We start from the raw sequence: 14,147 nt of genomic DNA on the forward strand, positions 1-14,147 counted from the left end.
AGTATTCTTGCTGGAGAAGCCCGTGGATGGAGGAGACCACATGGTGGGCTACAGCCCTTAGGATCACAAAGAGTCAGACACAACTGAAGCATCTTAGCACACAGCACACGTGGCAACTCTCTATACTTCACTTTTTGAGAAATGGTCATACTATTTTTTAAAGCTGCACCATTTTGTATTCCTACAAGCACTGTGTGAAGAATTGTGATTTCTCTACATCTTCACCAACACCTTTTATTATCTTTTTTATTACAGCTGGCCTAGTGTGTGTGAAGTGGTATCATTGTGGTTTTTCATTTGTATTTCCTTGAATAGATGTTGAGCATCTTGTCGTGTTTATTTGCAATGTGTATTTTCTTTGGAGAAATGTCTATTCAGATCCTTTGCTCATTTAAAAAAAAATTTTTTTTTATTGTTGAGTTGCAGGAGTTCTCCTCTTACAGAGAGACATGGTTCACAAATATTTTCTCCCATTCTCTGAACTGTATTTTCACTTTCTTGATAGTGACCTTTGAAGCTACATTGTTTTTAATTTTGATGAAGACCAGTTTACCTATTTTTACTTTTGTCCCTTGTGCTTGCAGTGTCACACCCAAGAAATCACTGCCTAACCCGAGATCACAAAGATGTGTCCTGTGTTTCCTTCTAAGAGTTTTAGAATGATCCATTTTGAGTTAATTTTTCTGTATCGTGTGACAGGGTCTAACTACATTGTTTTGCATGTGGCTATCTAATTGTCCCACATCTTTAATGGAAGAGACTATTCTTTCATCACTAAATGGTCAAAGATCAGTTGACCATAAATAAAAGAGCTTATTTCTGGACTGTCGTTTCTTTTCCATTGGGCTATAGATCCTTATGCCAGTACCACACTGTCTTCATTACTGTAGCTTAGCAGGAAGTTGTGAAATCTGTTTGTGTAAGTCTTCCAACTTTGCTCATCTTTTTCAAGATTCTTTGTTTAATCTAGGTCCCTTTCATTTCCATAAGACTTTTAGGACCAGATTACCAATTTCTGTAAAAAAATAAAACAGCTGGGATTTTGATAGAGATTGTGTTGTATCATAGATCAATTTGGGGAGTATTGCTATCTTAACAATATTAAGTTTTCTGATTCACAAACACAGTATTTCTTTCCATTTATTAGGTCTTCTTTAATTCTTTCAATAATGTGTTATAATTTTCATTGTGTATATCTTATACTTATTTTCATACATATATTCCTAAATATTTCACTCTTTTTAATGTTGTAAATCAAATTTTTTCTTAATTTCATGTTCCAGTTGTTCATTGCTAGTGCATAGAAATGGAGAAGGCAACGGCACCCCACTCCAGTACCCTTGCCTGGAGACTCCCATGGACGGAGGAGCCTGGTGGGCTGCAGTCCATGGGGTCACTAAGAGTTGGACACGACTGAGTGACTTCACTTTCACTTTTCACTTTCATGCATTGGAGAAGGAAATGGCAACCCATTCCAGTGTTCTTGCCTGGAGAATCCCAGGGATGGCGGAGCCTGGTGGGCTGCCGTCTCTGGGGTCGCACAGAGTCGGACACGACTGAAGTGACTTAGCAGCAGCAGCAGCAGCAGTGTATAGAAATACAATTGGTTTTCATTTATTATATTTTGTATTCTGCAACCTTGCTGATCTCGTTTATTAATCCTTAAAAGTTTGTATGTATGTGTATTTTCTTTAGAATTTTCTGTATACAAGATCATATCATCTATGAATAGAGATAGTATTACCTCTTTCTGTCCAACCTGAGTGCCTTTTGTTCCTTTTTCTTGCCAAAGTTCCTAGCTAGAATTTTCAGTGCAGTGTTGAATAGAATTGGTGAGGGCAGACATCTTTGACTTGTTCCTGATCTCAGGGGGAAAACTTTCATCTTTCACCCTTAAGTCTAATGTTAGATGTGGAGTTTTTCTAGATGTTCTTTGTCAAGTTAAGGAAGTTCACTTCTATTCCTAGGTTTTTTGAGTATTTTTATCATGAAATGGTATTGAGTTTTTCCAAATACTTGTTTTGCATCTGTTGAGATGATCATATGATTTGGTTCCTTTAATGTATTAATATGGTGTATTACATTGATTTTCAAATATTAAACCAATATTGCACTCCTAGGATAAATCCCATTTGGTCATAACATGTAATCCTTTTCATATGTTGCTGGCTTCATTTTGCTAGTATTTTGTTGAGGATTTTTGTATCTATATTCATGATATTGATAATATAGTTTTCTTATGGTATCATTGTCTGGTTTTGATATCTGAATAATACTAGACTCATGGTATGAGTTGGAAGTGTTCCTTCCTATTCTATTTTTTGTAAGAGTGTGAAGGATTGTCATTAATTAAACATTTGGTAGAATTTACCAGTGCAGCCATCTAAGCCTGGACTTTTCTTTGTGGAAGGTTTTGAAAATACTGCAGGGTTTTGAGGGCTTTCCTGGTGGTTCAAATGGTAAAGACTGTGCCTGTAACACAGGACACCAGGGTTCAATCCCTGTGTCGGGAAGATCCCCTGGAGAAGGAAATGGCAACCCACTCCAATATCCTTGCTTGGAGAATTCCATGGACAGAGGAGTCTGGTGGGCTACAGTCTGTGGGGGCACAGAGAGCCAGACATGATTGAGTGACTAAGACTTGAAAACACTAAACAATCCCTTTACTTGTTTTAGGTCTATTCAGATTATCTACTTCTTGAAGCGGTTTTGATAGTTTGTGTTTTTCAGAGAATTTGTCCACTTATATATATTATCTCATTTAGTCTAAACTTATTCATAGTGTTCCTGTATAATCATTTTTATTTCTCTAAGGTCTCTTTTTTCACTCCTGGTTTTGGTAATGTGAGTCTTCTTTTTTTTTTTTTTCTTGGTCAGTCTAGCTAAAGATTTGTCAATTTTGTTCATCTTTTCAAAGAACCAACTTTTTAAAAACTATTTACTTAGTTAGCTGTGCCTTAGATGCAGCACTCAGAATCTTTATTTGCAGAATGCACACTTTTATTTGTGGCATGCGAACTCCTACTTGTAACATGTGGGATCTAGTTCCCTGACCAGGGATGAAACCCAGGTCCCTCGCATTAGGAGCTTAGAGTCCTAGCCACCAGACCACCAGGGAAGTCCCAAAGAACCAACTTTTATTTTCACTAATTTTTTCTATTGCCTTTCTGTTAATAAGGTGATTCTTGAGCACCCAGATGACACAAGCTGCTTAGGTCAGCATAAACTCAGACCGGGACCCTTCCTTTGAATGGCTAGATTCAAACTCAACTCTTTGACTATTTCCTTCTTAAATCAGGATGCTGTCTATTTTGGTGTCCCCCTCATCATCCCGAGAGTAACATGACAGAGAAGACAGAGACTGCATTGTTATCTGGGGGCTGTGTGAGGGACAACAGTTCCATTAAATCCATAAGCATTTTTTAAACATCTGTAATGAGCTCCATGGAAAGCACCAAGAGGCACAGGGATGAGAAGCCAGAAGCAGCCTCAGGCTGTCCAACCTCACGGTCTAGTTGAGGCGGCACACAAGGACACAGCCAGCTTTAACACAAGCTAGACTACCATGATGGAGAAGGCAATGGCACCCCACTCCAGTCCTCTTGCCTGCAAAATCCCATGGATGGAGGAGCCTGGGAGGCTTCAGACCATGGGGTCACGAAGAGTCGGACACGACTGAGCGACTTCACTTTCACTTTTCCCTTTCATGCACTGGAGAAGGAAATGGCAACCCACTCCAGTGTTCTTGCCTGGAGACTCCCAGGGACGGGGGAGCCTGGTGGGCCGCCGTCTATGGGGTCGCACAGAGTCGGACACGACTGAAGCGACTTAGCAGCAGCAGCAGCAGACTACCATGAGGGCTGTGATTGAGAGTGATGAAAATGCTCCCAGGGGCCTGGGGTTGGAGGAGAGCAATTGACCAGCCTAGAAAAGTCAGGGAACAGAAGAGCTGGCATTTAAGGTAAGTCCTGAAGCATGACAGGATTTGTAGGGGGAGGGAAGGAAGGAAGGTTCTTCAGTCCAGAGAAGCACACGTGCCAAGGCAGGGAGTGGTAGGAAGCCAGGCCTGGCGTGGACAGACTGTGCTGGGGAAAGGACAGGCCGGACAGAAAAGCTAGGGCCAGACTTTGGAGGAGCCTGAAGGATGTGCTGGGCTTCCTTGGTGGCTCAGAGATTTTAAAAAAAAAAAATCCTCCTGCCAGTGCAGGAGACAGCTTCAATCCCTGGATCAGGAAATGACAACCCACTCCAGTATTCTTGCCTGGAAATCCCATGGACAGAGGAGTCTAGCAGGCCACAGTCCATGGGGTCGAGAAAGAGTCGGACACAACTTAGCAACTAAACGCCAACAACAACAAAGGATGTGCTCCAGAAACTAGAACTGTGTCTTTAAGCTGCATGGAGCCCACTGAAGGGTATCGCGCTGAAGGATGACATGTCCGGCCTTTATTGAAGCTGGAGACCGCAGCAGACATCTAGGTTGGTTTATTTGGGCTCTCTGATGCCTTCCTCACCTGGAGGGGCAAGCAGAGACGGCGGTCTTTACCCGTGTTGGTCACCCCATCCTGGGGACTCTCTCCTCCCTATGCTTCCATACAGCAGCTCTTCCCTGATTTTCTTCCTACCTGTCTGGTGGCTCCTTTTCAGTCTCCTCAGCAGGCTCCTCTTCCTCTGCCCATCCTAAGTGCTGGTGTTCCTCAAAGTTCTGTTCTAGAACTTTTCTTCATCTCACAAGACCATTCTTCCTTGGAGATCTCATAGGTTACCATGGCTTCAAGGACCAAATATGGATTGGGAGATTTCTCAGGTCTCTCTGCTTATTTAGACCCATCAGATCTGTCCATTGGACATCTCCATTTAGTTATTTTCATTAAAATTAGCTCCAGCCATGAGTAGAGGGAAAACTCTAAGTAAAATGGCCCAAACAAGATAGTTTATTTCTCTTTCAGATAAAAAGAGTCCAGAGCCTGGTATATTTCCAAGCCTGGTATAACAACCTGGGAGTCACATCTCTGAAATCTCTCCCTTTGTCTCTATCCCCAAGCCAGCATCCTCCCCCTTGGTCACCTGCACCAACTTCCCTGTTCTTGCTCCTCTCAAATGCATTGTCCACATCTACGCTGCTCAGCATGGTGGCCAACAAACACATGTGGTTATTCCTAAGTACTCAAAAGGTGGCTAGTCCAAATGGAGATGCACTGTAAGTGCAAAAGGCACACTGGATTTCAAAGGTTTAATATGAAAAAAAATGTAAAATATTATGGTTTCTCTACTGATTATATGATAAATGATAATAGCTTTGATATATTAGAGTAGATAAAATATATTATTTAAAATTAATTTCATCTGTTTCTTTTTACATTTTTACTAGAAAATTTTAAATTACATTTGTGGCTCTCATCACATAGCTATCAAATAGCACTGCTCTACACCAAAGCAAAAAGCATCCTTCCAAAACACCAATCTGGACGTGTCACACATCTGAAAAACCTTTCAGTGGCTTATCAGTTGTCTTTAGGCTAAAGTTTCATCCACTCCATATGGCTTTCCAGTCCTCCGTGGCCCAGCTTCTGCCTCTCCCTCCAGCCTCATCGTTCACCATCTCCTCCCTTTGCCTTCCCCTTGCCTGCCTTTCAGTTCCTGAAACATGACAAGTGCTCTCTAGCCTCTGGGCCTCCACACATGCTGTTCCCTGTGTCTGGGACACTCTCTCCCCTCTTGAGTGGCTTCATGCTCCACTCATCTCTTTCCCACCTCAGCCTAGATGCATCTCTTCCTGGGAGGCCTCCCCAGGTCCCCTGCTTCTCAGAGTTCCCTTCACCTCTCTACCCTGACCTCACCCCACCCACCCACAAATGACTGTGCCCACTTACTGTGACTTTTACCAGATTGATCAGAACCTTGTGTTCACTGTGGTACCCCCACCCCACCCCCATGCGTCACCACAGCACCTAGAGCTGGCACGTGGTCAGTAGTCAACAAACGTGTGCAGGATCAATGAATGACTCACCTCAAAGCCAGATAAACAAAGTGCCAGGGTAGGGCCTGACTAGATGTTTCTAAGCCTCGTCAGCCAGTGACCAGAGACTCCCAGTTTGGGAGATGGGACACAGGGCCTACACAGGCCCACTGTGTGGAGACCCAGGCCACCAATATCCTGTGCCCCTTCCCAAGGGCAACAGCAGTGACTCTCCTCCCAGGAAAGCTCCCTGGCACATCCCCAGAATTTTCAGAATGAGTTATGCTGAGAATTCTCTCAGAGATGAGCTTCCTCCTGGGTGGGGTTAGGAGCTGTGGATGGTGGAGGAATAGAGGGAGAAGGGGAGGAGGGTGTCTGTTTACCCAGCACCAAGAGAATTCACGTTCCTGTTGCTCATGAAGTATGAGCCTCTCTGTGAAGATTTTCTTTCAGGGTCAAGGGCTGGCGGGGAGGTGGGCACCCAGAACTGAAGACACAAGTGGGTTTACATGAAGACAGAGCTGGAAACCGTTCTCCCAAGCCAGGGCCCAGTAGCCTGATCTGCTTGTTCTAAACTTGGACCAGAAAAGCTGAATCCTTTTTTTTTTTTTTTAAGTTTTTATTTTGTGTTGGGGTATAGCTGATTAAAAATGTTGTGATAGTTTCAGGTGGACAGCAAAGGGACTCAGCCATACATATACATGTATCCATTCTCCCCCCTCCTCCCATCCAGGCTGCCACATAACATAGAGCAGAGTTCCCTGTGCTACACGATAGGTCCTTGTTGGCTATCCATTTTAAATATAGCAGTGTGCACATGCCCATCCCAAATTCCCTAACTATCCCTTCCCCTCATCCTTCCCCACCCCTGTAACCATTAGTTCACTCTCCAAGTCTGTGATTCTGTCAGAAAAGCTGAGTTTTGAACAGAACCTGGCAGGAACTGTGCCCTGGTGGTTCCCCAACCTTGGGGGGCCGGAAAGAAGCTCATGTCACATTTTGGGTTCCTTTGCTTCTCCTGACACACTCAGGCATGCACAAACAGACAGGCACACACAAGCACACACACTTTGTAGATGATTCTCTGCCCAGTGCCTTGCACCCAAGAGCCTCCTGTTACTCCTCCTAAACTTAGAAAGTCTCCCAGGGGATTGACCCTGCCCTTAATCCAGCTAGAGACCACCCTGCCATGGGCTGTTTCATATGGAGTCCCTGATCCCTGGAGTATGACACAGAAAGGGTGGCTAGAGTCCTCTCCGCCCTACCAAGTGGACCTTGAAGGTAGGATGCATGCTGGAGGCCTCTGCTCTCAGGGCAGACCCTGCCCCTGGCAAAGCCATCGCTCCCAGGATGTATTATCCTCTCCTCTCTTTTCCTTTCACTGCCATGTCAGCTCACACAAAGCAAGAGGTAGTACCTGCAGTTCCCAACCTGGAGAACTGAAAACACGTTCCCCAGCGTGCTGCCAGCAGCAGTGGCTCGAAGAGGCTCTGTAATTACAGACATGCAGGGGTTTGCGCTACTGTTCTCACTCATCTATGAAACCCTTCCGTTCCCTTCATTTCCCATGGTGCCTTTAAAAAGGAAACGTGAAGCTGGGACCTTCAGAAAAGTGACTTCCAACTCCCTGCTCTACCATGGGCAGACACATTAGCCCTCACTACGATTCAGATTCATTCGGTCGTGTATTCATTCTTTCATCCGAAACATTTAATGGCCCCCTGCCATGTGCTAGCACTGGGCCTGTGCTGGGGACACACCAAATGTGACCCAGGTCGTGCTTTTGAAGACTCACAGTCTAGTGAGGAAGTGAAAGCATATGATCTAAGTAGTTACAGTCAAAATTCAAAAAGTGATGCGAGAAAAGGAAAATGCAGATAAAATCCAAGCGAAGAGCAAGATAATTTTGGAAAGGGTCGCTGCTTCTTGAGAGATAATCAACTGTAGTGACTGAAAATATAGACCCTGGAGACTACAGTGGGTGCATGCGTGCTGAGTCACTTCATTTGCGTCTGACTCTTTTGTGTCCCTATGGACTGTAGCCCACCAGGCTCCTCTGTCCATGGGATTCTCCAGGCAAGAATACTAGGGTGGGTTGCCATGCACTCCTCCAGGGGGGTCTTCCCTACCCAGGGGCTGAATTTGCCTATCCTGCATTGCAGGCGGATTCTTTACCACTGAGACACTGGGGAAGCCCCAACTTGTGGAGAAATGGGGAGAATTTTGAGGTTAGAATGAAGACAAAATGCAAGGTCCAGCACCTGATACAGCTCAATTGATATCAGTTGCTAGAATCAGGGAAAGTGACTTAGGACATGGGTTTTCCACATGTGTAGAGCAGGCATTCTAGAACAATTGGGACACAGGGAAGATGTGGTGCTTGGATGGAATTCCTTTTGGGTGCAGCCTGTGAGAAGGGAAGAAAGAAGACATGAGGCCAGAAAATCAGGTTAGGGTTAAACCTTGGAACACTGAATGCCAAAAATCGACCTTAGAAGTACAATGACATCAACAGCCTTAAGAAGACAGTGCCCACCTAGCCTCATGCAATGGGCCTCATCTTTAAAGCCATGTTCAATTGGGCCAAATTTCAGGGTCTTCAAAGATGGGAGCCAGCCCACGGGGCTTGGTGCAGTTTTGGCCTGTCTCCTGATTCTACCCACCTAGAAAGGCCTGGTTCTGCCTCTCTGGCAAACTGAGCTCTGGAGTCAAAGCTGAGGGAGAAGAGCCATCTTCTTTTCAAGGATGAGTAGATACGGGCGTCTCTGCCCCACGTGAAGGCTGGTGCTGGGGCACAGAGGCTGGGAGAGGCCACACAGAAGGGGCCAACCAAGGGGAGGAGGGAAGGCAGGGCGCTTGAGGCCGGGCGAGGCTGAGCAGGCTCCCAGTTATTATCACCAGCCTCTATTTTCCCCTGCGGATATACAGAACCTTTTCAATCCTATTTTCCAGAGGGGCAGACTGAGAGCAAAGATTTCATCAAGTACAAAACAAATTTAGGAGCAGCCCTGCTGGGAGACCTTAAACGGGGCAGGGGGTGGGGGGCCAAGAGTCTCAGAGAGCGAATCCCAGCTCAGATGCATTCCCACCCCTGGGTTGAGGGGCCAGATTGGGAGGCAACGCAGCACAGCTCAAAGGCTCCTCACCTGGAGAATCTGGAGGCCCGGCCTCATTCTTGTCCAGGTTGTATCTCTGTGCTACTTTGGGGAAATCGCTTCCCTTTGGCCTCTGTTCCTTCTCAGTAAAACAAAAGATCTTTGCTGGGAGAATCTCAGAGGTCTTTTCTAGCTTGGAAATTTAATGTGTAGTTAAATGAAGCAATGCCCTGCTGTTAGAATGTGGGGTGCCTGAGTGCATGCTAAACCCAGGAAGGAACCCAGAACAGCCAGACTTCAGAAAAATAAGGAACTAGAGGGGTTGTCTGGAGCCCCCAACCCTCAGGTGAAGGGCAGAAGGGGTGAGGAGAGCAGGGGGAAGGAGGGGAGGGTGGGGGCCGCCTATCTAAGTGCCTGGCATCTCAAGGGCAAAGGAGGCTAACTGGTAAGAGGTTTCTTCTCCCGGCTCCAGCTACCTCGGGAGCCTGTGGAAAAGCTGCATTCAAATCGATAGCCTCATCAATAAATAAAGAGTCAACACATCCCATCTCCAGCTCAGGGCTCCTTCAGGAAAATTGACCCTCGACCCATTTCTGCTCACCCATTCTGGATTTCAACAGAGGCTGCCAGAGGGAAGGGACCCTTAAAGGTCATCTTGGGCACCCCCCTGCCTCCAGGCTGGCCTGCCAGGTGCCCCATCCAAGAAGGTCTAGGCCGGGCCCGTGCCCCCTGCCCACCACCCCACTGCCTCTCCTGGCCGGCTCCTTCCTCCCAGTCCCCTGGGGCCACTACCTTCACTCCCTCACCCCCAGTCAACTCTCCTCTTTCAGCTCCACTCTTTGCTTCTCACCTCTTCCGACTCCGTGTCTTTCATCTGACTATTGCTTCTCATCAAATGGAATGAGCACCAGGAGAAGGGCTCCCCACTCCCCTGCAGTCTACCCTCTATATTCACCCATCAGACTTCTTGTCATCCACTGTAAATGAGCCCCTCAGGGTCGGACAGAGAAAATGCATCTCTGGAAGCAACGGATAGAGACCTTTGTAACTTTACAGAACAGATAACGTGTCAGCAGTTTGACTGCGAGGCAGCCCTTTCTCTCTCTGACTTCTACTACAACAGAGGCTCTTCTCCTAGGAAAACGCAAGTCTCCAATAAAGCAAGTTCATTCTTTCAGACCTCAGAGACCAACACAGTGGTCACCCATGTATGACGATGGATGACTGCCTTCTGGGTGGGCCTTGCAACACCTCAAGACCTCTCCTCTGCTTGGCTGCCTCGGTCTCCCCTCACCCTCCCTAGCCTGAGTGGAGAACATCCCCACACCTAAGGAGGCCTACAGGCTGCTGGGCTAGTTAGCTCAGAGAAGAGACTTGTAGGGTTGTGACAGCCTCTCTGTTCCTAGTACTTGGCCACTACGCTCCAGCAGATCCCTGGGGACTGAACATTCCTTTAATTAAAGGTTTCCGACAAGAAGAAATCGCATCCCTGCTTTCTCTGTTCTAAGTATAAAATGTAGACAATTTCAGTTCCTCCTGAGTTATCCAAGGCAGAATTGCAACCCCAGCCTCCCAGCCCCACCTGGCCTCCTCCTGTCAGTAGTCATTAAGTGAAGGAAACAATCAGGAGGCGAATCTGTAGCAAGTGTACCCACCGTGCTTCCTGGCACACACACCTAAGCAGGACAGTGTTGTTCTGAGACATCTGCTCTGAGGTTCTTTCCCTCCATGATACCTCGGACTTAATCATCTGAGGAGCGGGGATGGGGGTGAAAGATGGGATGTGGGGGGAACTCAGGCCTTGGAGGTAGTCAGTATTCCAGGCTCCTGGCTCTAGCTTAACCACCTCACAGCTGACTGGAGGCTCATCTGGCCTCCCAGAAAGTGGCAAAGGATTCATTCCCCGTATCTCCTAAGAGGCAAGGGTGGCCAGTAGCAGAGCTTGGTGGTCTTGGAAAGCTGGTTACTAATTTGCAAGGGGGCATTAATGAGCTCCCCCTGTGTCAAGTGTGGGGAATGTGTTTATGAGACAGACTACCTACCCTAGGAGGAGGCCACACAGCAGCACAACCAGCTTCAGGCATAGCTCTTAGAGCCATAAAGGTCTCAAGAAGTCATTTGGCCCAGGCCTCCCCCTTTCATCAGTCCCCGAGGCCCAGCCTTGCAGTGACCGGCCCGGGGTCTCCTGCAGGAGACTAGAGCCCAGCTGCCAGCTCTCCTCACAGCACAGCCTGGGCTGGCGCTGAGCAAATGGGTTGTGGCTGTCACCAGAGAAGAGCTGGCAGCAGACACAGCAGACTATGTTTTCTTTGCAGACTGAGGGTAACTAGAGGAAGCTGAGAATTCCGCTGTTCTGCTCCGCTCTGCCTCCAGCAGGCAGGCAGCCGGCGGGCAGGAGGAGGGGAGAGGGAAGGCCAGCCGCTCTCATGCCAAAGCAGGAATCTTTCCTCCTAGGATAAGCAAGGTCATACGGACCAAAGATGGAAGGGAAGACCACCTTAGGGCCCCATGGCATCCCTGGGGAGGATGTCGGAGCCTAGGTCCCCTGTCTGGAGCTGCTCTGGGGGTGTCATGGTAAGAGCTCACATCCATGAAACACTTGCTCTGTGCCAGGCCTGGCACTGCAAACTCTGTTGCAATGTGAAGGCAGTTCGTGTGAGGGATGGGAACATGGTCTAAAGGGCACAAGAGTGGGTTCAAACCCCGCTTTGATACCAGCTCTGTGATCTTGGGCAAGTCACTTAACTTCTCTGGGCCTCAGTTACTTCATTAATAAAATGGGAGTAATAATAGCACCCACCTAATGAAGTCATTGGAAGATTGAGTGCATTCACACACATACAGCTCTTCAAACAGTGTCTGCCATGGAGTCAGCAGTAGATAAGTTATTGCTATTACTGCGTGTTGGAGCCGACACAAAGCTTTGAAGTAGATATTCATCCCTGAGGCTCAAAGTCCATTGACTTGCCCCAGGTCCGTCTGATTGACAGCACAGGTACCAGCTCCCCAGCTCCCCACCTCGAGTCCATTCCTGTTTGGAAACCTCTTCCAACCACAGCGGGAACAAAGGTGGATCTCTGTCCTGCCTCTGGGGGCTAGGCTGGTTGGTGGCTTCAGGCCCAGCCAGAAAGTCCCTGCCTCACACTCCGGCAGTCCCCGGACCTGGGAGCCTCTCACACCCCCGCCCAGGCTCCCCTGGGGCCTCCACCTTCCTCGGCAGTCTCCCCTCCTCGTGCAAGGCGGAGGCCGCCTGCCTGGAGCGGGGACCCTCTGGATCTCAGGATAAACAAACCATCGCTCTGGCCCAGCCCTCCGCCGGCTCGCGCTCCCCGCCCCCTCCTGCCGCAGTGCACAGCCGCTCTGCCGCTCTGCTCCGCTGCCAACTTGGCAGCTCGTCTCTGCTGTTACTATCAACACCTCCGAGGGAAAAGAGAGAGAACTCAGCTCTCTCTGATCGCTTGGCGCACCGAGCAGCGAATTCGTGTCAGAGCCAGCCCTGGAATACCTCCGAAGCTCCCAAGACTTCCTTGGCGTGGAAGAAAAGGTGGGAGCAGCCCTTAGAGCAAACCAGCCTCCTAGCAGAGCCACCGGGCCTGGCCAGGGCTGCAGGCTTCCAGGGAGCAGGTAGCTCTGATCCAAACGGCTGTAGGAGGGTGCTTTAGGCCAGGCAGGTGCACAGGAGAGGGCTAGGAGGTCTTCTCTCTCCAGACTGTGAGCCCCTGGAAGGCATGGACTGTACCTTCTTCCCTCTACCCGCCTAGGATGCGTGGGCAGAGCTCTGGTCATATTCCCCTAAGAGATGACGTTTTCACCACCAAATGGGAACTTCTCCCAGGCCGAAGCCACCTTTGTCCTTTCCCAACCCCCGCCCCAGACTCTCAGGCCTCTCCCACTGGCTCCCTAAAGCAGTTGATGGCGGTCTATGGCTCCTGCCAGGACTTCAGCCTAAAAGAACAGAGAGCCAGTACCTTCAGGAACCCAGTGCCCACAGCGCAGCGTCTCTGGTCAGTCACCTAGCCCTTGACAGGCCCCAGGTTGGAGGAATTTCCTTTCTAGCGTTCTCTCTGCTTGACAAGGGAAGGCCTGCATTCTCTGCTCCAGAGCTTTTGGCATCAACCGAAGTGGTGGGTTCAGGGTCATCAGCTTCCTAATTCTACATCACCCGGCCACCTAGTCTCCCCAGGGATGCAGGTGTCGGCTCCCACTCTGGATGCTGCCAGCCTGTTTCCCTCCCTGTAACGTGGAAATAACCTTTTATAACTGACTGGATTACAGCTGATAGTGCTAAAGACGTGAAGACTATGGTATACGCTTCTAGAAGTGCTTAACACTTAGAATCAGTATGCTTCCCTCTCCTCCTTCCTTCCCTCCTTTCTTTCTCTACTCCCTCCAGGAACCCTTCTCCCATATGTGAAACTGATCTGAGACCCCCTCTATTCCCCTCTCTGGATGTCTGAAAATGACCACCAAGAGAGACACAACCACTTTTCTGGTGAGAAGCCCCCAGATCCCCAAAGGCCAGCTGACTTTCCAGTAGGCAAGAGGAACAGAGAATTCATTCAGTGTGCAGGGTTGTAAACAAGCCACGAAGGACTGTGCCATTCCAGGCTGCACCTGTGAGCATCCTTCTGCTGAAGCCCTGTCAGCGTTTCCATGACAAACTCGTGTTTCCGGATGCCTCTCTCCCAGCTTCAGGAGGATGCCTTGCAATGAAACGCAACACTGAAAATGCCTTCATAATTTTCTCCCTAAAAAAGGTTGCATGCTCTAAAATTCCACCTGCCTGTTATATGTGTTTGCTTTTTATTCTGAGAGTTTTGTTGGTATTCTGTTTATACTGTATACCTGCAAGCATATGATATCCACGTGGGAGTTCTGTGCTGGAGAGCTGTGGTAGCAAATACACCACCACATAGTGTGATGAGACATCTCTCTTCCCTAAAACGTCTCCTACATCCATTTGCCCATCCCAAAGCCTGAAATACCACCATTAGGGATTTACCACTTTTGAACTTGAATGATTATCCATCCCTAAGAGTCTACTGTGACAATGTACCAACCCCTGATAGGGACTAAGCTACCATTTGATGAGG

At 48.1% G+C, this 14,147-nt stretch overlaps 1 long non-coding RNA gene across 1 annotated transcript; it reads left to right on the top strand.

Moving 5' to 3' along the window:
- The first annotated feature begins 12,388 nt into the window (after window positions 1–12,388).
- On the top strand, window positions 12,389–13,832 carry LOC147352730 (uncharacterized). Its single transcript, XR_015148333.1, has 2 exons — window positions 12,389–12,598; window positions 13,448–13,832. It is a non-coding gene; the product is annotated as an uncharacterized LOC147352730 (long non-coding RNA).
- Window positions 13,833–14,147: the final 315 nt, after the last annotated feature.

This window comes from Bos grunniens, chromosome 19 (assembly GCF_055505025.1).
Source record: "Bos grunniens cultivar Pamir isolate PY7600 chromosome 19, Bosgru_T2T1.0, whole genome shotgun sequence".
In the NCBI taxonomy this organism is placed as follows: Eukaryota; Metazoa; Chordata; class Mammalia; order Artiodactyla; family Bovidae; genus Bos; species Bos grunniens.